This window comes from Taudactylus pleione, unplaced genomic scaffold (genome assembly GCF_031769625.1).
Source record: "Taudactylus pleione unplaced genomic scaffold, aTauple2 ptg000314l, whole genome shotgun sequence".
Lineage (NCBI taxonomy): Eukaryota > Metazoa > Chordata > Amphibia > Anura > Myobatrachidae > Taudactylus > Taudactylus pleione.
In genome coordinates, this window is record NW_028284715.1 from 15,349,180 (window position 1) to 15,373,085 (window position 23,906).

The 23,906-nt window shown below is 45.3% G+C and overlaps 1 protein-coding gene across 2 annotated transcripts in view; it reads right to left on the reverse strand.

The window, feature by feature from the left end:
• Window positions 1-23,906, reverse strand: part of CPQ (carboxypeptidase Q) — a 649,615-nt gene that overhangs the window by 620,208 nt on the left and 5,501 nt on the right. The window contains exon 1 of one of the 2 annotated variants that reach the window (XM_088442623.1): window positions 21,082-21,128. The exons of the other annotated variant lie outside the window; for it this stretch is intronic. The gene's annotated coding sequence lies outside the window, so the exon portion shown is untranslated. Of the gene's footprint in view, window positions 1-21,081; window positions 21,129-23,906 lie in introns of those variants that run through there. 2 annotated transcript variants of the gene reach the window in all.

A 23,906-nucleotide genomic window follows, 5' to 3' on the forward strand; every position in this document is an offset into this window, starting at 1 on the left:
GTCAAGTTCGCGTATATATTAGGGTCGGTCACATTTAAACACACAGTACTAGAAATCAGTGGTACACCATGATGTCTTAAGCTGCATACACACACAACGATTTTGTTACCAATGATTTTATGAACGATTTTCTGTCAGATTATCTGTCAGATTTTTTTAAAGTGTAATGAACGATTTTTTTGAACTACAAACGATTTTTGCATATTCCCTTAATGAAAATTGTTCAGTTGACAAGTCTAACTGAACTACAAACGTGAGCGCGCATGAACGATAATCGTTCGACTCAGAAAGTGAATGATTCTTTCAAACGATTATCGTTAAACGATATCGTTTAACGATAATTTAAAAAATCGTTTTGTGTGTATGCAGCTTTACTCACCATAATGAGCCCTCCTGGCTCCCCCCTCTCTCTCCCTCACTGACCAGCTGCTGACAGGTGTTGGTTTATATTATGAATGTGTTTGGTAGGTTAGTCTGACAAATGTGTTTCTCTCCATGCTACTGCACAGAGGCTGGACCTTTGCAAGTGCATAACACAACTTTGCAATGCCAGCAGTGTCAGTCACAAATGACACTGCTGCTGGCTTGGGGAGTGAGAAATGCTTAGCACCAAGCATGCGTGACAGCGCTCGTTCAGATGACGGCTGCGAGGCACAGAGTAAAATTGAATTATGGAAATTAAGCACCATAAATGTAAGAAAGGAAGGAGAGAATACAGCAGGTTTTTTTTTATTGAGTGATCCCCAACATGATTGCTAACACAACGTGATTGTTTTTGGGCTGCAGAGTCCTTCAATCAAATATTCCAGCAGCTCATGTATTACTGTATATAACCTATCATGACAGCTTTCATTTACACATAAGACTGCAAATCCCCACAATTTTCAGTAGGGAATAAGTACAAATTTTAATATATTAACTGTACTAGTGATCCTGATACTTAAGTTATGGGTGATTATAGTTAATATTCAATTACATTAGTCATTCAAGTGTTCAGGGAAAATTTGTCCCACCCTAAAGGACCCCATACATCAGCAATCTGAAAACCACAATTGAACAATTTGAAGATTTATTGCCCGATCTTAGGATTTCCCAATCGAGCAATCTGCGCCCATACATTACAGATCTTTTTCAGTGATTTGCAGATCGATTGCAGCAAATACAGATCTGCCAATCTTGAAAGGCCCATCATTTTACTACTAACGGTCTGTAAATCTGCTGATCACCTCCATACACTAGCAATCTACAGCCACATACCAACTCTGAAATCCAACATGTTGGACATTCTGATTTAACAATTCCAATCACTTTTTGGTTGCAATCTGAGATCTGTGAAGCCCATACATTGCAGATTTTTATACACAATCAATTGCAAATTGCAGAAATGCCACAATCGATTGCTGATGTATGGGGGCCTTAACTCCAAAGTAACAAATAGAGAGGTAATGGAACACCCCTCCCCTTCTTTTTTTCATATTTTGGCAGCCACATTAGATACATTTTACAAAACAGAACTTCCCCTTCATCATTAACCAGGTATTGTACACCGATCGGCCATACCATTTAAACCACCTGTTTAATATTGTGTAGGTCCCCCTCGTGCTGCCAAAACAGATCTGACCCGTCAAGGCATGGACTCCACAAGACCTCTAAAGGTATCCTGTGGTATGTGGCACCAAGACGTTAGTTGCTAAGTGGGGCAAGTACTTTAGACAGGTTTAGCCGATTTAAGTGGCTAAAGCTGGTACAGTTGGGCACGACAAGTACGATAATCAATGAGCATTCATAGGGCACCCATTTACTATTGCATCCCAAAAGTCAATTTATTTCCCCTCCCCCACCCCCCCCAAGTCCTGTAAGTTGCGAGGTGGAGCCTCTATGGCTCAGACTTGTTTTTTCAGAACATCCCATAGATGCTCGATCGTATTGAGGTCTGGGGAATTTGGAGGCCAAGAGAACACCTTGAACTTTCCACTGCCATCAGGGAATTCCGTTGCCATGAAGGAGTGTACTTGGTCTTCAACAGTGTTTAGGTAGGTGTTAAGTAACATCCACATGAATGCCAGGTCACAAAATTACATGGAAAATCATTGCCCTAAAGTATCACACTGCCTCCATTAGCTTGCCTTCTTCTCATAGTACATCCTGGTGTCGTCTCTTCCCCAGGTAAACAACGCACATGCCCTTCAGCCATCCACGCGATGTAGAAGAAAATGTGATTCACCAAACCAGGCCACCTTCTTCTATTGCTCCATGGTCCAGTCCTGACGCTCACGTGCCCATTGTAAGCGCTTTCAGCGGTGGACAGGAGCCAGCATGGGCACACTGACTGGTCAGCAGCTACACGGCCCCATATGCAGCAAGCTGTAATGCATTGTGTGTTCTGACCCCTTTTTTCCATAGACAGCATTAACTTTTTAGCAATTTGTGCTATAGTAGCTCTTCTGTGGGACAGGACCAGGCAAGCAAGCCTTCGTTCCCTACGCGCATCAATGAGCCCTGGGCACCCATGACCTTCTCGCTGATTCACCAGTTGTCCTTCCTTGGACTTTTGGTAGGTACTAACCACTGAATACCGGGAACACCCCACAAGACCTGACCTAGTCGTCTGGCCATTCCAATTTGGCACTTGTCAAAGTCGCCCAGAGCCATAATCTCAACGATTTTTCCTGAGTGTTCAGTTGCTGCCCAATATATCTCAACCACTGACAGTTGCCATTGTAACGAGATAATCAATGTTAGTCACTTGCCCTGTCAGTGGTTTTAATATGACGGCTGATTGTTGTATATACAGTAGAACCCCTGCTCACTCGCCCCAGGCGCCTCGCACCACATGGTGTATTGGGGGAGATTCAAATCAGCACGCTGAGAATAGCGCCGTGAAGGAGTTCCTGGAGCTATTCAATTCAGCACGCTGTTAAGTCTGACTAAAGCCGGGTATTTAGTCGCGTTAACCGGCAATCTCTGGCTAAAGTGCCGGTCATGAGTTTGTTATCGCTGCATGGCCGGGACTTTAGTCGGATTTCAGCTCACACCCTCAGGAGGGTGTGACAAGAAATTCTTTTGTTGGGCTAACAGCGCGCTAAGCTTAATAGCTCCGGGAACTCCTTCCCGGCGCTATTAACAGCATGCTGAACTGAATCTCCCCCACTGAGGCTAGATGTATAAGGACACATCTATTCTATGGTGCTCCACTGTGAGGACATATTGGGCCTGATTCAGAGCCGGACGCTCTTTCGGCTCCGGCGTGCGCATGCGCAGTGAGGGACCATCGACCTGCTTGCGAGCGCTATGCGCTTGCGATCGGGTCTGAATCAGGCCCATTGTGTACTGGGGCTTTACTGTGGGGGGCATATTGTGTATTAAGTAATATTTTACTTATTTTCTTGGGAGGCCTTTGCATTTCTTTGTTTTTTTTTGTGATACATTATTTTTTAATTCAATTATTTTTTTCCCTGGTAATAATAAAAGTATTGTTAATAAATGTAGTTTGATGGGAAAGTGGGGAGCTCTAAAGACACTTGCACATGGTGCTAGTAGACATCAGTGAGGCCGGCCCTGACGGTCATTTGCCCTCGGCAATTTTGTACCAGTTCTAAACAAGCATTTTCTCGTCTTATACTTGCAATGGGAGGTCCATGTTGCGCTTCGGCGGAGTCAAATTGGAATTTTCTGCCTTTATGGTAAATGTGTATCTGTGCTCACTGAAGTGTAGGATGTGCATGGAATGTAGCACTGTATGCCCAGCACTTAAGTGAATATGGAGAATACATTTGTCATAGAGATCAGCAAGTTCTACCTTTACACCATCCCCTTCTTCACAACACTGGTATTATTATCATCAGCTGCGTTTTCACTAACATAACCACAAGTGCGCAGGTAACTTCCTCCAGCAAAACCATAACAGCCATCTCCTGAAACACTCTGTGCTGCTATAAACACTCACATGATCTGACTGGCTGAGGACATCCTGGATGAGCAGAAAATGCATACTGAACATAATAAGGCGTACAGACTCTAGTAATATGTGCCTTATAAAGAAATAAAAAAAACGGGTTGGGTATGGGATCCCAACGGTCAGGATGCCGCCGGTCAGAATACAGACATCAACCCTTACCAGTACCCTAACCCTTACCCCTAAACCTGAACCTAACCTCCCTGCACCCTAACCTAACACTCCCCCCTTAGTGCCTAACCCTAACCCTCCCCCTAGTGTCTAACCCACCCCCTAACCCCAGATACTTACCTTCAGCATGCCGGTGGTGGACAGGTCGGGATTCCGGCGCCGGTATTTAGACAGTCAGCATCCCGCACGCCGGGATGCTGATTACATCTCAAAAAGAACAACCCTGTTAATAGGATGAATATAGCATACTTACCGACATTCTGGCAGCCCCCTCCGGTTTAAGTCATTGCGGCCCCGCCCCCTGCTTTATAATACCGATATTACCGGCATTATAAAGCAGGGGGCGGGGCCACGATGTCGCAATTCAGTGCAAAATGCTTTGCCGCACCCCCGGACCGCCCGCTTTTGCGCGAGGTCGCGGGGGGGGCCCGGCGACCGTTCTGGGGGACTTGACTACTCTTGCGGGGTGCTGGGAGCGGCACCCGATTTTCGGGAAGCTCCCGGCAGTCCCGGGAGAGTAGGCAAGTATGTATTATAGTCAACGCTTCCCTCAGACTGTTCCCTTAAATATAATTAAAACTACTAGCACTTATTCCATATAAAACGTTCTGTTTAGCAGTTAGATTTCCAAGGGCATAAAAAATAATGTTAATCTATAGTCACAGCTCTGACACTAGTTTGACAGGTTTACAATGTAGTGAGATCAGATAGATCACTGTATTATGTACACCCGCTTGAAGCTGTCTTAGGATGAATGTCATCATTATCCATTATTCTCTATAGAATGTAATAAATGTGATAGCAAAGCTATGAAATTGTGTTATTCCAAATGCGACCTCAATTTACTGTAACCAGTGTTCTGCCGGACAGCAATTTGCTTCCTTTCCTAGACATCTCTCGTGGACTGACTATTTCATTACTTTCGCTATGCATAAAAAGAATCATTACAATAAGAACAGAATGTTCCTGTGATTACTCAACAATAGAACAGCATTACAAAATTTACATCAGCTAGACAGGCGCATGTTGATGCTTACTTACTTGGTTTCTAAAGGTCATTGTGCCACCTAAAGCCAATATTGCTGTTTCAAAACATTATTACTAGACTATTTTCCATTTACCCAAATCCGATAATGGCTGGCGTGCAAACTTTATTTTAGACGATCACTTTTCCATGGTGTGAAAAACAGGCTCTGTAAAATGTCTTACATTTAATCTGGCAAATCTGTCCAAGTTTCCCCACTGATGAAGTTTCCATACATAGCACTAGGTTTCCTATAGGAATGCTGTAACCAACGGGCTAGGTTGCCAGCACAGTTCTGAATATGCCCACAAGGGATTTGCATGGGACAGACAAGTACTTTTATCTGCTTTCAGCAGTCAGCTAAATCTGCTGGGTAAACAAAAACAGAATAGGAGGTAAAATAGCCAACGGCCCAACTACCCATTGGACATATTAGCTCACAAGCCCGTCTATTCTGACCTCTGTGGGTAGAAAAATGTATATTTCAGCGTATTGCCTCTAATGGATAAAACATTTGAGTTCTTGTAATGTTTATTTTAGGGATGTGCAGGCTCGGATAGGTTCGAGTTTGCACGTTGAGTTCGGATTTTTCCCTCCAAAAAAACGGAACTCAGAAAGAGGCTAAACGTCATCTTACATGGACGAACATCATCATTCCTGGACTTTTGTCTGCACATCCCTAGTTTATTTTGACACTGTGCTTGCTGAAACTGTGCCCAACATCACCAGAATAGCCAGCATTGAACAATGTGCCAGTGATAAGGCGGGCACTGCCCTCCTGTTACAGAATACCATAGCATTGAAAGCAAAATCCATCCAGCACAGCAAGACATTAGATGATTTTGAAACCGTTCACAGACAGAACATCCCTTATTTCATAGGGATTCCTGTTAATCAAGGCAACAGTCTACGTGGATAGCTATGTCTAGGTCCTTGGGCATAGGAAAAGAGAGGGCTCTGTTTGCGCCAAGAATGAGAGACGAGAGGACAACGGTGGTTGTGCTAGCTAAATCATACCTCCCTACTCTCCCGGAACCTGCTCCAGATTTTTCAGGAGACCCCCAGAGTAGGCACTTCTCCCACATCCTGCCCACTTCTTAGTGATGGGGAGAATGGGGAGAATTTTCCTGGAGATTGGCGGTCCTTGAGTCGGGGGCGGAGCTTAATTGTGATTTTTAATCCCTACCCCCATTAAATATGCGGTATTAATGGCAATTTACAGCGAGGGTGCGGTTTAATGACACGAAAATGTTAGCCTCGTTCCCCCCAATCACCATCCACCTGCTTTTCCTCTCCGGGCTTCTCCCAGGAAGGAAGAACAAAAAGTAGGTATGTGCTAAATTCTTCAACAATGCGGCCAGGGAAAATTAATCTTACTGGCATTGAAGATAGCAACAGGAAGGAGATTAACTATTTTTATTTTCAAAAATATTTCTGCCTGGTATCACAAGGAAAGAGGAGATTACCCCATTATGCAGATACTGGGCCTGATTCAGACCCGCTTGCAAGCGCTATGTGCTCACAAGCGGGTCGATGGTGGCCCAGTGCGCATGCGCACGACCCGGATAGCAATCCGTCGCTCCGGGTCTCGTACCAAAGGGGGCGTGCTGTCGATGTTGAGTGACAGCACGCCCCCTTTGGTGGGCGGGCCGGGGGCGTGGCTGCCCAAACGGAGGGGGCCGGCTCCACTGACATCACAAGTGATGCCAGTGGGAGTGCTTTCGGCTCTGTTAGAGCTATGCGAGCGGCCAGGAGGCTGCTCTGAAAAACAAGAAGGACGGCCCTGATTCAGAGCGAACGCTCTGTCAGAGCGTCAGGCTCTGAATCAGGGTCTCATTCAGACCCGCTCGCGAGCGCAGGACGCTCGCAAGCGGGTCGATGGTACCCAAATGCGCATTTGCACAACGGAGGGAGCTCCGTCGTGCGCATGCGCGAGACCCGGCGAGCGACGGGGTAGCCGTCGCTCGGGGTCTCGCACCAAAGGGGGCGTGCTGTCGATGGTGAGTGACAGCCCTTTGGTGGGCGTGGCTGCCAGACGGAGCCTACTGTCTGGGTCCGGCCCCACTGACATCACTGATGTCAGTGGGAGTGATTTTAGCTCTGATAGAGCCAAAATCACTCCAGGGCTTGCAGCAGCGAGACCCTAACGCAGGGTCTCGTCGCAAGCCCGATGATCGCGATGGTCTTGACCATCGCGACCATCATCATGGACGCTCGCATAAGCTGTGGGTGGTAACCCACAGCTATGCGAGCGTCCAAGAGGCCGCTCCAAATTTAAGTAGGACGGCCCTGATTCAGAGCGAGCGCTCTGGTCAGAGCGTCTGGCTCTGAATCAGGCCCACTGTACGTAGTTGATCATGACAAAGATTTTCCCTAGTTCACCAGGGCAAACCTAGAGGGGTTCGTGAAGAACTAGGCGCATTGTACATCAAAAGTGTCCGGAAAAAGAAAACGCAATTGCGTGTGTATACTAAGCCGACGCATTTTAAAATACACCCAACTCTACATCTGTATCATAGGTGCCAGGTTTACTCTAGGAGTATAGATGTGGCTTTACAATGATAGTAATTGCTGCATTGCCCGTTTTGTTGGACACAATATAATACTGTCATTAACGGCCACGTTCCTAAGATAGAATACGGTATTGAAACGGTTATTAATACATTAAAAAAGCCAAATATACCATGTAAAATCAACTCTCTGTTATTCAAAATACAAATACGAAGTAAAATTACATATTAAATGCAATTAAATACAAACTTCTACTATATATCCCTTCAAAAATGAAATGGAATCAAATATTCTTTACTACCTTGATCTGAAGCAAATATCAATGAAATGCCAATAGATGGGCAGAACTTTGTAGAATAACAATGATGATAGCAGCTGGTAACTGTGCACCACAGGCTGAACATTTCTCCTGACAGGTGCATATGCGTCTGTTTCCAGGTCTACCCCAATCGCATTTACATGCCCATACTGTCCTCTGCCCATGCCTGGCAAGTGAAGTAGAGACATGCAAGGAGTTGTAGAATCTGTATATGGACTTTTGTGTGTGCAAGCACTGTACAGAAATGCATATTTTTAACGGGAAAAAATATGCATATATCCAAATCTTAATCAAGACAAACAATGGAGTATATGAATCACCAATACCCAAAAAGCTAGGGATCATCTTTGTAACTGACTCTCTAATACGGGGTCACAGAGGGCTTAGCAACTTTAGTCCAAGGAAATCATGTTAAAATATATCAGGCAATCTCTACTGACCTAGCATTTCACAAAAGTACAATACTTACAGAAGCCAAACTCACAAAATGATCAGCTGAGCAAAAGGAGGTGCTCTAAGCCAATATTAATATAATTAAAATGTAAGCTGCTTACAGCAGGGATGTGCAGTCAGGGTAGGCTGAGGAGGCAGAGCCTCCCGTGTCATAGTCCTGTCACAAGCCGCCGCACTGCCAATATTGTGCAAAGCGAACGCCGGACCAGTGTTCGTTGATACTCTGCCTACCTCCTGTTAGTCATTCAGGGTCTGATCTGGATTGGCTCCTGTGTCCATATCCTGCTGCTGTGACCGCTGCTCCGATGCCAGTGATACCGTTCTCACATGTTTCCGGTTGTGGCCAGTCTCCTATTTGTTCAGTCAAGTTCCAGATTCCAGTTTGCCTTATCTATTCTCTGCCGTTCGTTCCATCCAGGCGGCACGGTCCGCATAACACCTGCCGTTTGCTGCTTGTGTCATCTAGGCAGCACAGTGTGCATCTCTGTGCCGCCGGGATGACACAAACAGCAAACGACAGAGTGCACTCACATCCTAACTGTGCAATCCAGCGGCTTGTGTCAACCCGGCGACATTGGCCGCACCTCAGCGTCCAAAGTGCTCAACCCAGCATATCAACGCCAGTGTCAACCCAGCAACATTGGTCGCATCTCAGCGTCATAAGTGCGCAATCCGGCGCATCATCAGAGACTTTACAGCCCAGAGGCTGCATCTTGTCCTCGGCCCACAGGCCGCAACATGCCAAGACATACCAGCCCGCAAGGCTGCCACACAGCCCAAAGGCTGCATTTTGTCCTCGGCAAACAGGCCGCAGCAAGCTGAGATACTCCAGCCCTGAAGTCTGCCACACAGCCCAAAGGCTGCATCTTGCTCTTTGCCCACAGGCCGCAACAAGCCAAGATATACCAGCCCTCAAGGCTGCCACACAGCCCAAAGGCTGCATCTTGTTTACGGCCACAGGCCGCTACTTGCCAAGAGTTCGACCCTCAAAGTTGCTACACGGTTCAAAAGCCGCACCGTGCTTAGGCCTTTTAGGCAGTGTCTGCCAAGAGCATTGTATCTCAAGACTGTGTACAGCCTAAATCTGCCTGACTAACCCTCTGATCCTAACAATTCCTGAGATTTGATATAAAATGATTAGAATAATATAAAGAATATATTTATAACTTATAAACATCTTCTTTGTTTAGTGTAATCATTTTTATAGTTAACACTCACCAGCTTTGTGGAGCTCCCTGGTACTGCAGGGAGACGAGAGAGATGAGGTAGCAACAGCTCAGCCTCACTTCTGTATAGTCAGACACTGATTGCAGAACCACACCATGGGCAGTAGGCTGCATTGAAAGAGAGATAATAGAGGCATGCCTCTAAGAAAGGGGGCGTGGCTTGAGCACTGACTGACACCTTGGATGTGTTATGTGACCGGGAAGTGCCCAGCACTATTTAGAGATCGGAGCTGTCAGCAGCAGCAAGAGAAGACACAGTGTAGTGAGGGGAGAGTTACAGTGAGTAGGGGGTGAGATAGGCTCCCAGCACTCAGACCCATCTCCATGTGTGCCTCCCAAGCCATTGACCACACTGCACGTCACTGGCTTACAGGCACATAAAGAACCAGGCCATGATGGATCCTTTAGAGAATCTCTCAATTATTAAAAAACAACATTACAACACCCACTCTTCTTACTCAGTTTCAAACAATTCATCAAAATAGATCTCACATTACATCATATTCCTGACTTGTACTTTCCTTCAATGGCCAAGATTAGTCTTAGGGCTTTCTGACAATCTTGACAAATATATAGCAGAGCCAAACCTCCCACATACAGTATAGTTGGCAAAACACTGTATTAGATTTAGACATTCAGTTTCCAAAAAACATCCAAAACATACAATTTCAGTATGACTAGTACAATTCATAATATGACAGAAGACCTCCAAAACTGGCATCATCTACTTATAATGGGCATGCACTGTCAGATAAAATGTCTGTAAGACTGATAGACATTTTGGGGCAATTTATTTGTTTTGGACACCCCCTGATGGGCGTCTATATGAATAAGCGCCCGAAGGAGTAATTCATTTGTTGCTCCATTCGGACACCTAAAGTCGTGCAGGGACACATTTCTTCTTGCAACCTCCTGAGGTGCAAGAAGAAAAGTGTGCAAAATCCTCTGCCCTAACCAATTCTTTAGACGGGATTAGCCAATTTGCATGGCTAAACCTGCTGCTTTTAGGTGTGTTAAATACTGATAGGCGCCCCAATGGTACGGCAGAGAATAGATAAGGCAAACTGGAATCTGGAACTCGGCTGAACAAATAGGAGACTGGTCACAACCGGAAACACATGCACAATAAAAATGGCTCGAATGTCTTGGTACATGCTCCCATTATGCATGACCATAGGGTTACTCAGAAGGCCGATCATCAAAGGATCTGCGACCGATGCTGCATCTTTGTACTCAGACACTTGGACAAAATTGGGAAAAGCAAGAGGCCAAGAATAAGAATTGCTAAGCTTCCAAAATTAAAGTCGAACAGTGATATTAACCTCCCTTTAGTACACCACTGTGCATCCCTCCTCCAGTACTTCAGGTATTGGTTACAAACATATTTTGAGAAAGGACTTTGCTTACAGATGTGAACCAGCTTTATTTTCTTACATGACAATGAAATTCCAAAACAACCCCCTTTGTATATGTACAAGTATCCTGACCAATTCAGAAACAAACACATTATAAATAGGCAACATTCCGGACATGTAACAGTTCTCAAAAACACTGAATTTTAAGATGGTGACACATATCACCCCTTTATAATGTGAGGTAATACAGGCCTAACAACGGCTTCCCGACTGTCTAATCCTGGCATGGGTTAAATGACAGGTGTCGAAATCCCAACGCCTACGCTGGGAGCCCGACACCCGGCTTACCGATCGAAGGTAAGACGGTGGGGACAGTCGCGGGGGGGGGGGGTTAGGTTAGGGGCTCCCGGGGGGTATTTAGGGTTAGGCACCGCCCAGTGCTCGAAGTGGTAATTTAGAGGTGGGGGTTTGGAGATTGAATCTCCCCCCCCCTATGGGCCCCTGCTTCCATATCACCCCATTGTACTTCTAACCCCCCCCAAGCCCTCCCCTCACACTTCTCCCTGCCTGCTCCCCTCTCTCACACCCTGCCCTTACTGATTCCCTCTCTCTTTCACCCCCTACAATGGTTAGCCTGCCTCCCTCTCTCTATTCCCTCTCTCACACCCTCCCCTCTCTCTAATTCTCTCTTACCTGCGCTGCTGGAGTGGAGCCACCGGGATCCTCGGGTCTTCACTACAGTTTATCTGGCGCCGCTGCGAGCCAATGAGAAGCTGCCATTTGGCAGCTTCTCATTGGCTGGCGGCTGCGAGCCCTGCGATTGGCTGGCGGCCGCGAGTCCAGTGATTGGCTGGCGCCTGCGAGTCTCTTGATTGGCTAGCAGCCGCCCGGTGAGTGATGCTTACAGTGCAGCCGGGACCAGGTACTTTGCTACATGTCAGCGCCTGCACTGCCCTGATTGAGATGTGTCCCCTGCGGGACACATCTCTACACATTGCCACTGCTGTTCCAGCGCTGGGATTCCATACTGGATCCCAGCGCTGGTGCATTCACTTCTGCATCTAAATTGAAGAGGGGCCGGGAAGTGGCGATATGTCATACCGCCGTATACCGCCCCACTTTGACCACTGGCACCGCCCCCGGGAGGGTTAGGTTTACGCAGCGGGGAAGGGGGGTTAGGGTTAGCCACCCCCGGGGGGAGGTTAGGGTTAGTTTACACTTACCTTCAGCGCAGTCGGGATCTTCACCTCTGCCAGGCTGCCTCTGTCGGGATTTGAACCAAACTGTATTCTCTGGGGTATATTTACTAAAGTGCAGGTTTTTAAAAGTGGAGATGATGCTCATAGCAACCAATCAGATTCTAGCTATTATCTTCTAGAAGGTGCTAGATAAATGATAAGTAGAATCTGATAGGTTGCTATGGGCAACATCTCCACGTCTATAAACCCCGCACTTTAGTAAATATACCCCTCTGACTCTCTGATAATCACACACATACAGTAGCGCAATGTCTGACCCACTCCCCCAGAAACTTAGAGCCTGATTCGGGTATGGACGCTAATGTAATTTTTTTCGCAGATGGAGCGTTTGTTTGCTATCGCACATGCGTATAAGCCACATTGCAGTTGCACAGAGGATCCCAGCACATAGTGACTGACAGGTTGTCAGCGTTTGGGGGTGGTAACGGGGAGTGGTCAGAAAAACGCAGGCCTGCCTGTCCGTTTAAACGGCGTTACATGGGCGTGCATAAATTATCCACTGCAAGTACATGTGCAGCTCTGCGTGTCAGAGGAGCACCCAAGGCTGCGGCCGGTCAGACCTTCCGCAAGGGTAAGATGGCTGCCGATGTCACCAATATTTATGTAATTATGCGTCGTCACACGCAGTTAAGAAGTCAATAGTGGGCGTCTTTATGCTCGGGTGATCTTTGTTAACATTAGCATATTTTCACTGCTGCGTTGCGTAAGTAATCGCAGCTGCGATCACATTAGCGTCCATCCCTGAATCAAACTCTCATTAACTGTGGTGCAATGTCCTGGGCCAAAATGTATTTTCCAAAGAATTTTTCAAGCGCCTTCTTTTCTAAATACTATATATATATATATATATATATATATATATAATTATATATATATATATATATATATATATACACACACACATATATATAGCGTTCCCGCTAGGCTGTTTTAGCGGGGCGGGGCGCCCTGCCCTCCTTCCAGGAGGAGGGCAAAAAGCGCCCTGCCCTCACAGCCTGCGGGAGCCGTTCTCACCCGCGGGACGCAGTGTCCCGCGGGTGGAGAAACATGCGGTGACCTGGTCACCGCCGGAGAATAGAAGCCGGGCGCATGCGCCCGGCATCTATTCTCCCTGTCTGCAGGGCTTGGGGGCTGCCCGGCGTGTCCGTAAGTGCCGGGCACGCCCCCAAGAGTGACGAAAAGGGGGACACGTCTTATAGACACGCCACCTTTTCCGATGACCACGCCCCCTTCTCGGCCGCGCACGCGCACGGGCATGCCCTCTCTAGCTCCAGCGCCCTGCCTCCCGCCGGAGCTAGAGGGAACACTATATATATATATATATATATATATATACACATACAGTGTATATATATATAAAAAATAGATTTTCTATAGCTCCACCCTCAGTAGCTTTACCCACAATTCCTGAAGCTATTTTTCCAGATAAATCGGCCTGGCTGTAATGGTAGACACATTGCTACACTCTCTCCAGACTTGGCCGGCTAGTACATATTGTGAAAGGCATGTAACCCCATGATTGCCTAAAGTATTTCAGTTTGGAGCAACTCCAGAAAAACAGGCAATGAGTTAAAATATATAAAGCAGAATATATGTAGAATCAGGTATCCGTATCACCCGCGTGGGCTGTTCTGGGAATTGCTCCATCCAACATTGTACAGACAAAAGGTATTATGAAATGACAGTGATCACTCTGTGCAAAATACTAAATTATATTACTACTAGATACATCCTCAAACACTATTGCTGCAGTCGCGCCAAACAACCCTGTGTGACTCAGCTTGCAGTGAGCGTCTTTTTCGACCAAAAATGCCTCCTCGTCACAATCAGGTGCGACAATCCGCTTCACATGACTGCACCCAATAATTTAATATGCAACACTTGTATCTATGCGTCTCGGAGTTTCTCTATGAAATGTTACGATGCAGTGGACGCTACTTTCTATCACGCCAAGTTCTGTTGTGCTTCGTATTCGGACTCAGTCGCACACAGATATACCAGTGTCGCATATCAAATTAGACAGCGCAGTCTCGTGAAGTGGTTTGTTGCATCCCATTGCGTCTAAGATGCAGTTTCGGGTGAAAACTTTGTTCGGCACATGGGACCTAGCGGCTCACTCGCGCCAGGCATATCTCTCTGCAGGTCGTATTGAGGCTAGGTGTATGAGGACACATCTGGAGTTCCGAATCAGAATGTTTCTGCGCTAGTGTCATCATGCCAAAGCCAGGATACTATCTATGATCTAGAATGCAATAAAGATATGACAGACAGTATCTGATTGGTTGCTGTAGGCAACTTCTCCACTTTCACTTTTAGAAGCTTTAGTAAATCTACCCCGAAGTGTTTATTTTCCTATATTGACTTCAATTTCTTTATTCAAGTTGTAGGAGACCAATTATCTCTTTTTATACTTATATAATGATGCTAAGTGGCCCATAGACCCTCCAGTATCACCTCTACACTGATGACCCCCCCACACCTAACCTTCAACTGTCCACGTCTACTGTTTTCTACTATTAGCACCATTTCATGTGACCAATTGTCCCAGATTCATCACCAGAACAGGTCCTTACTATTGGAATGCCTCGGTGTTGTACTTGACTCCTCCCTCCGCTTAATACAGCATTCTCTCCGCTGGGCTATAAAGGGATGCACACAGCCAGCCAACAATATTGTAGCCTGTGGCATTAATTCCCCACACCATTGCATCACCACCAGCCGCCTGAAACGTTGACACAAGGCAGGATGGATCCATGGATTCAGGTTTATGCCAAGTTCTGGCTATCTGCATGTCACAGCTGAAATTGAGATTTGTTAGGCAATGTTATTCCAATGTTAAACTGTCTAGTTTTGGTCAGCCTGTTCTCTCTGTGGGTCTGATTCAGAGATTGACGGAATAGCAGAGCCGCACACAACCACCTTTGCAATTCCGTCCATCTTAGTGTCAGACACCGCCTTGCTGCATCTGCGAGCACCATTGCAACCATCGCAACTGATGGTCGCAACTTTGGTCAGGCTGTGGGAGCTGAAGCTTCCCGTAGCCTGACCAGGTGCTGGTCACTTCAGAGGGCAGAAATCTGCATACACACGACGCACACCCTGGCCTCGTCTCACCCAAAAAAGGGGGCGACACGCCCATATTTCCGTAAATGGAGATCAGCCATGTCCCCACTCCGCCCCTCAAACACCCAGAGCATCACACTGCCTCCGCTGGCTTGCCTTTTTCCCATAGCACATCCTGATGTCATCTCTTCCCCAGGTAAATGACAAACGTGCACCCGGCTATCTGTATGATGTAAAAGAATATGTTAGTCATCCAACCAGGCCACCATGGTCCAACTCTGATGCTCATGTGCCCATTGTAGGCGCTTTTGCTGGTGGACTGTGGTCAGCATGGGCACTCTGACAGGTTTGTGGCTATGCAGCAAGCTGCGATGCACTGTATATTCTGACAACCTTCTATCATAGCCAGCCTTAACAACAATTTGTGCTCCAGTAGCTCTTCTGTGGGATAGAACCAGATGTCTTAGCTTTTTCTCCCCACGTGCATCTATGAGCCTTGGGAGCCCTTGACCATGCTGCCTGTTCACTGGCTGTCCTTCCTTAGACCACTTTTAGTAGGTACTAACCACTGCACACCTCACTAGACCTGCTATTTTGGAGAAGCTCTGCCCCAGTCGACTAGCCATCATAAATAGCCGCCGTCGAAGTCGCTCAGATCTGTATGCTTGCTGCTTGCCCATTTTTCCTGCTTCCAACACAACAGCTTCAAGAACAGAGCTTTCGCTTCCTGCCTGATATATCTCACCCCTTGACAGAAGCCAGATACATAATCAATGTTATTTACTTCACCTGTCAGTGGTTTCAATGTTAACACTGATCGATGTGTGTGTGTGTGCACATATAGCTATAAATCTATAATGTTCAAATGGGATAATTATGCTCCTGCATAATACAATCTGCATACAAAGACACAGCGGCTGTGCTAGAACCCCTAATGCCTAATAGGCCAAAAAACGTTGGAGGCTTGCAAAAGTCCACAGACTCCATCCTCATAAAATCAAAATACTGAGCCATCACAGTTAATTCCGGCCGGCTCATAATATAAATAGTTAAGCTGAATACACACACAACGATTTTTTTTAATGATTATCGTTAAACGATATCGTTTAACGATAATTGATGGCAAAAATCGTTCACTTTCTGAGTCAAACGATGAACGATTATCGTTCATGCGCGTTCACGTTTGTAGTTTGTCGTTTGTAGTTTGTCGTTCGGTCAGACGTGTCAACTCAACGATTTTCATTAAGGGAATATGCAAAAATCGTTTGTAGTTCATAAAAATCGTTCATGACATTTAGTAAATGAACAACTTTAGTAAACGATTTTAGTAAATTTTTTCAAGGGAAAAAATCGTTTACTCAAATCGTTCATTAAAAAAATCGTTGTGTGTGTATATGCAGCGCACAGATGAAGCTCGATATCCTCAGTATGAGGAAATAACAGAAATAAGACTGCTAGTTTATGCACGATAAATGTCTCAGTGAGCGTGTGTAAAGGTCCATATCCACTACACGAGTGTAGAACGACTGTATGATTACAACATCGTAATCGTTCATCATACTGTGCAGTGGATATTGTGCCCACACTGATCGATATGTCGTTCAGTGCTGGCACCCTCCCTCATCCCCAAACCTGCACAGCCTGACGATATCGTCAGGTTGGACAGCGGGTTTGGCCGATGAAAGATGCTGACAACGACCAGCGGGAGCGCGCATTGCAGGTCGTTGCCGGCATATTCACTGCACGATTGATGAACGATTGAAAAATAACAATGTCGTAATCGTTCAATCTTTAATTTTTATCGTGTAGTGGATAAGCGCCTTAACAGGGGCAGCGTATCTCTAATCTGTACCTTAGCACATGGCAGATGCAATTACTTGTTAATCGGCCAGCTTATAGCATAAGACAGTTGTGCAGCCCCTACTTAGATCATATAATAAGATGCACGTCATATGTAAGAGACATGCCTTCAGTTTCTTCACATATAGGATGAGAATACAAAACAAATGACTTCCTCAACAATAAAAAAACAAACGAACTTGAAGTAAAGACAACTTTACAAACTTAAATGCATCGTTGCATTAAACTGGTATTAGTCCAAAATGAGTCAGTCTACACTTCACGTAATCCCTCCACTGCAAATCCCCAAAGATCTGTTTGTTTCAGTGTTTCCCACTGTCGTTACGTGGGAATATAGCAGCTGTCATCCTCCGAGTCTGCACTGCTAAGATATGAACCTGGAGATGTCAAAGTAACAAAAGCAGGAACAGCCACAGTACTTTACTGGCAACTGGTGCTGCTGAAGAAAGGGAGATAAAAGCCTGCCTGCACGAAATTCCCTAAAAGCACACGGGGTACTAGAACAGAGGGTCAGCGGAGAGGGAGGTTCTGGGAAGAATATACATTTAGTACAGTACAATAGCAATGTTTGTTGTTCTGGATGCCATATGAATCCACTCTGATTCACAGAAACATTTGTCACTCTGATTCACAGAAACATTTGTCACTCTGATTCACAGAAACATTTGTCACTCTGATTCACAGAAACATTTGTCACTCTGATTCACAGAAACATTTGTCACTCTGATTCACAGAAACATTTGTCACTCTGATTCACAGAAACATTTGTCACTCTAATTCACAGAAACATTTGTCACTCTGATTCACAGAAACATTTGTCACTCTGATTCACAGAAACATTTGTCACTCTGATTCACAGAAACATTTGTCACTCTGATTCACAGAAACATTTGTCACTCTGATTCACAGAAACATTTGTCACTCTGATTCACAGAAACATTTGTCACTCTGATTCACAGAAACATTTGTCACTCTGATTCACAGAAACATTTGTCACTCTGATTCACAGAAACATTTGTCACTCTGATTCACAGAAACATTTGTCACTCTGATTCACAGAAACATTTGTCACTCTGATTCACAGAAACATTTGTCACTCTGATTCACAGAAACATTTGTCACTCTGATTCACAGAAACATTTGTCACTCTGATTCACAGAAACATTTGTCACTCTGATTCACAGAAACATTTGTCACTCTGATTCACAGAAACATTTGTCACTCTGATTCACAGAAACATTTGTCACTCTGATTCACAGAAACATTTGTCACTCTGATTCACAGAAACATTTGTCACTCTGATTCACAGAAACATTTGTCACTCTGATTCACAGAAACATTTGTCACTCTGATTCACAGAAACATTTGTCACTCTGATTCACAGAAACATTTGTCACTCTGATTCACAGAAACATTTGTCACTCTGATTCACAGAAACATTTGTCACTCTGATTCACAGAAACATTTGTCACTCTGATTCACAGAAACATTTGTCACTCTGATTCACAGAAACATTTGTCACTCTGATTCACAGAAACATTTGTCACTCTGATTCACAGAAACATTTGTCACTCTGATTCACAGAAACATTTGTCACTCTGATTCACAGAAACATTTGTCACTCTGATTCACAGAAACATTTGTCACTCTGATTCACAGAAACATTTGTCACTCTGATTCACAGAAACATTTGTCACTCTGATTCACAGAAACATTTGTCACTCTGATTCACAGAAACATTTGTCACTCTGATTCACAGAAACATTTGTCACTCTGATTCACTGGCTGCTGCTGAACTTTTAGTTATTACCAGCACTACGTAATGATACAGCAGGAATTTACTTGTAAATGAGTAATGGAATAGAGCCCCTTCATGGTGCTAGAAGACTATACAGCATTGGCAATCTCCAGTGTTCCAAATCTTGTGGGACTACTGCTCAAAGCATGGCCTGCCAGCACAGACCTGGGAGTGGTGTAGCTGAATGAAGTTCTCAGATTTTACAAATTATGGATAATTTGTAGCTACATATAAAGAAAATGACAAACACCAGAGGGAAAGCGGGTTTCCCCCCCAAAAAATGAGGCACGAAATTGGGGTAATGGCTTGTAATGCATCATATATTTGATAGTCACTAAAACTACTTGTAGAAAATATTGTTATTCTATAGTGAAATCAATAAGACGCATGAACTGCTGTGGCGTGAAAAAGTTTTTGCCCTGTCCTGATTTCTTTCATATTTGAGGTGCAGTGTGAACGTGCCACCAAATAAATTGCCAGTGTCGAGCAACCTGCCATTTCAACCCTGCAATCGAGCAGGGTTGAACAGCGGAACAAGCAGAATTGAAATGCAGTGTGAACAGTCCCCACCCGGGTTATCCAACCCGGGAATCAGCAAACAACGCTAATTGGATGTTCCTGGGTCTCACTTGATGATGTCAGCAGCCAGACATAGAGGCAGCACACTGCAGACAACAGCAGAGATAGCATTCCCGCAGTCTGAAAGGGGTTAATGTTAATACCACTACTGTCATTACAGTGATGGCTAATTGGAGTGACACAGAAGTGAACTGTACACTATGCTGTCAGAAGCCGCATCATGCTCTCACTGTCTGAATCAAATAGCAGCAAAGCACAAACACTCATGAACTCAGAGCTACACAGTGGGAATCCATCAGCCATGATTCCTGCAATGCTGTGAGCCGTCCCCACTCCTCCCTTGTGTTCCCTTTGGTCATCTTATCTTTGTGAGCCTGACAAAGTCAAATTTTAATTACATCCATAGGGTTTTACAGGGCTGACCCGGGTTCAGTGTGAACAGGGGAAATAATCGTGGTCGAAGGTGCTATTATGAATCCCATAGCCTGCTCCTTATGAAACTCCTAAAACCAACAAGTGCCTAAACCTAACCTCCCTCTCTCCGCACCCTAAACCTAACCCTCCCCCCTTAGTGCCCAACCCTCCCCCTAGTGCCTAAACTCAGAACCTAACCCTAAAGCGCTACTTACCTTCTGACCGGCGTCGGTATTCTGGTGCCGGTAAGGTAAGCGTCAGCATCCAGACCGCCGGTATGCCGAACGCATACCTATTGGACCTTATGCCAGGAACTAGTCCAGCGATTTAGTGTGTATCTTTAAAGTGACAATAATTTAACAGACAAAACCAGCCTGGCTATTACATAAGGCTCATTATCTGCCACATTAACTCCAAGATTCTCCCATCACCAGGAATACCACAATTTCTGAGATATCAACATTGTTACTATCAGCTTTCAATCAACAAGTTCATCATCTTTTGTTTATCCTATTTGTGCATTTGGGTTTCTCAATAGACTACAGATGCCCACCTCAACTTCTTGATGTGGGCCTTGTTTGGGGGTTCAAAGTTTAGCCTATTAAGCAATTCTTCGACATCTACTTAAATTAAATGCCTTAAAATATTTTTTTATGCCTTTGACTGAATTATTTTTAAAACTAATGCCCTTGATAAATAAATTTCCAAAGAGAATAATTATATATTCCTGTATATTTTAAACCTGTATAATCTGTATATAGGGACAATTTATAGCTTGTGAGGTGCAGAAAGGGTGGGATTTTGGAAATTTAGGTGAGGTAAGATGTAAAGCACCGATATTTTATCTTACAGGCTAAACCAGGTTAGTTTTGACTGTAAAAAATGTTTTTCATCTTTAAAATCTGGTGGCTAAGCTCCCGAAATCTCAGCACTTCCCGAAACAGATATATGCTCTCACGGGTTATTACAATTAGCCCCTAAACTAATTTCTGCATTCACTTCTTTTTCATTTTAAAATATTTCCTTCCTCACATACGTGTACAGCAGAGTTAAGAAGCTATAAACCAGCGGGGCAAGGTTACGACAGCACTTACCACATTAAGCAGACCCCAGCACCGTCTTCTTACATTAACGAAAGTGCATCCAAAGTTCTGGAAGGAGAAATGTATGGCAGCTGTTGGACTAGGAGGGGTACTGACTTATTTTTTGTCTGAGACACTTCTGAATGCCCACTTAACCTTCTGACAAAGCGTAACAACTAAATAAATAAAATGCTTGAATAGAAGCAAGGACTGTAGCTAGGGATAGTCTTATATTTGTAAAGTAATAGAACACTTTTAAAAAAGAAACAATATAACATTTATAGATGTTATTTAGTTGCGTCTTAGTGTTTGTTTGTTTTTGTTTGTTGTTTGCTACAGTGCACAAGAAAATATTACGCTTTCCTGATCCTACTGCTTTTCAAATGTGATCAAGATTACAAGACTCATTCTACAATGGAAAGCATAGCAGTCAATGGGCCTGATTCAGAATTGTACTCTACTAGCAGCAACGCTAAATGCAGCATCAGATCACCATTGCGACCATCAGTCGAAATGGCTGCAGCTGTCACCCATGTGAGTAAGTCTTAGCTTACTCAGAATTGGCAACGGAACGCCTCTACCGGGGCCGGGAAAACTGTGTCGGCAGACGCAGACCCTGTCCTCCGTACTCCCACAAAATGGAGGCGACACACCTTCGTTTTAGGGAACAGTCACTATCGCCGCCCATTCCCCGTATTTTTACACAGATAGAGAACCTGAAAACCTGTTGGGAATACTTGAGGTGAGAACCACTGATTTAGTGCATTCTCTGCACAAATAATAAGCGACTGAACGATAATGATGTTGTAATCGTTCAATCGCTCATTTTTCTCGTCTAGTGGATAGCCTTTAGGGTCCTGGTTGGACCTCCCGTTGGTGTACGCTGGGCAAAACTATTCCACTAGATGAATTTGGCCGAAAACTTCAGAGAGTGGTAACAATGAATCCCAGAAGACATACTAGGGGGTTGAGGTTATGGTCGGACCTCCTGTTGGTGTACGGTGGGCAGACCTTTGACCTGGGGAGTCTGTTCTGGGTCTTCCACTGGATGGATTTAGATGAAAACTTAACAGAGCGGTGGCAACTGGTCTGGGATACCTAATGGAGTGCTTGGGGTCCCTATAGTACAGTTCTGAAAAACTGCGACAACGTTCCTATGATGTCCTCACAACTACCTATGGCAGTGGTTCCCAAACTCGGTCCTCAAGGCACCCTAACAGTCCAGGTCTTCAGGATATCCATACTTAAGTACAGGTGACTTAATTAGTACCTCAGTCATACCCCTTTCAGACATAAGCAGAAACCAGAGAATTTGTGGGGGCATGGCGAGTCAATCCGGGTCCTGCTTATGTCTGAAAGGGTCTGACCCGGGTTGACAGTTCTGGGTCCACGACCTCGCAACCTGTGTCAGTGCCCCGGCTTATGTCTGTAAGGCATAACCTAGGCCTTGAATACCCTAGCCATGCCAAAAAGGACTTAATTGGTGGGCACAGCAGCGTGGAGATGACATCATCTCCAAGCGTCTCCTGTTAGATGGAAGACCCGGGTCACTGGAAGACCAGGGTCCGGTGTGAAGGGTGACGACCTGGAAATAACCCGGGTCCATCACCCAGGTGTGAAAGGGGGTAAGTACTGGTACCCCAGCTTCAACCCTGTGTTCAGTGTCCAAGCCAGGTTAAAGCCGGAGTTTATGTCTAAAAAGGAGTATTAGTTTGATTATACCATCTATGCACTTGGGGCCTGATTCAGACCCGCTCGCGAGCGCCGAGCGCTTGCAAGCGGGATGATGTTGGCCCAGTGCGCATGCGCACGACGGAGGCAGCTCTGTTGTGCGCATGCGCGAGACCCAGATAGCGACGGGCAAGCCGTCGCTCCGGGTCTCGCTACAAAGGGGGCGTGCTGTCGATGTTGAGTGACAGCACGCCCCCTTTGGTGGGCGGGCCGGGGGCATGGCTGGCCAGACGGAGGCGTTCCCATGGGAACGCCTACCGTCTGGGGCCGGCCCCACTGACATCACAAGTGATGTCAGTGGGTGGACTTCTTGCTCTGTAAGAGCAAGAATTCCACTGGGACTTGTGGCAACGAGACCCTACCACAAGGGTCTCGTCGCAAGTCCGATGGTCACGATGGTCTTGACCATCGCGACCATCATCCTGGCCGCTCGCACTAGCTGTGGGTAGTTACCCACAGCTATGCGAGCGGCCAGGAGGCCGCTCTAAAAATACAATAGGCGGGCACTGATTCAGAGCGAGCGCTCTGAAAGAGCGTCCGGCTCTGTATCAGGCCCTTGGACTGTTAGGTTGCCTTGAGGACCGAGTTTGGGAACCCCTGACCTATGGGGTTAGTATGGCACAACCAGCTGCTTAAATAAACAACAGTGGGAGATGTAAGTGGAAGACCCCCTCCCTACACTACATTATGGACATTTCATGTTTTGTTGTCTCTAAAAATAAAAAAATGAAACATAAAATTCCCAATAGTTTCACTTTGTCCTGCTTCTCTCTACTCTTTCCTGAAATGTCAGCATCCATGAAATACTTATAGGGGAATTCAATATGGAGCGAAAACTCAGTTTTTGCGTTAGTATCGCACCTATGACGTCATTATCGCAGGTTTTAGTTTTACGCTGTATTCAATTCCAAAGACTTTTCGCAGGTTCGAAAAGTCTTTGATAAAAAACGGGGATAACTTTTCACCATTGAATAGGTGTCGAAAAAAAGTGCAGAATTGGGGTTATGGGGTGCAGGCTTAAAAAAAATAGCCTGCACCCCTGGGAATGTCATTTTAAAAATAACTGTGTCAAAAAAAGTTTAAAAAAAAAAATAGGGACACCCCAA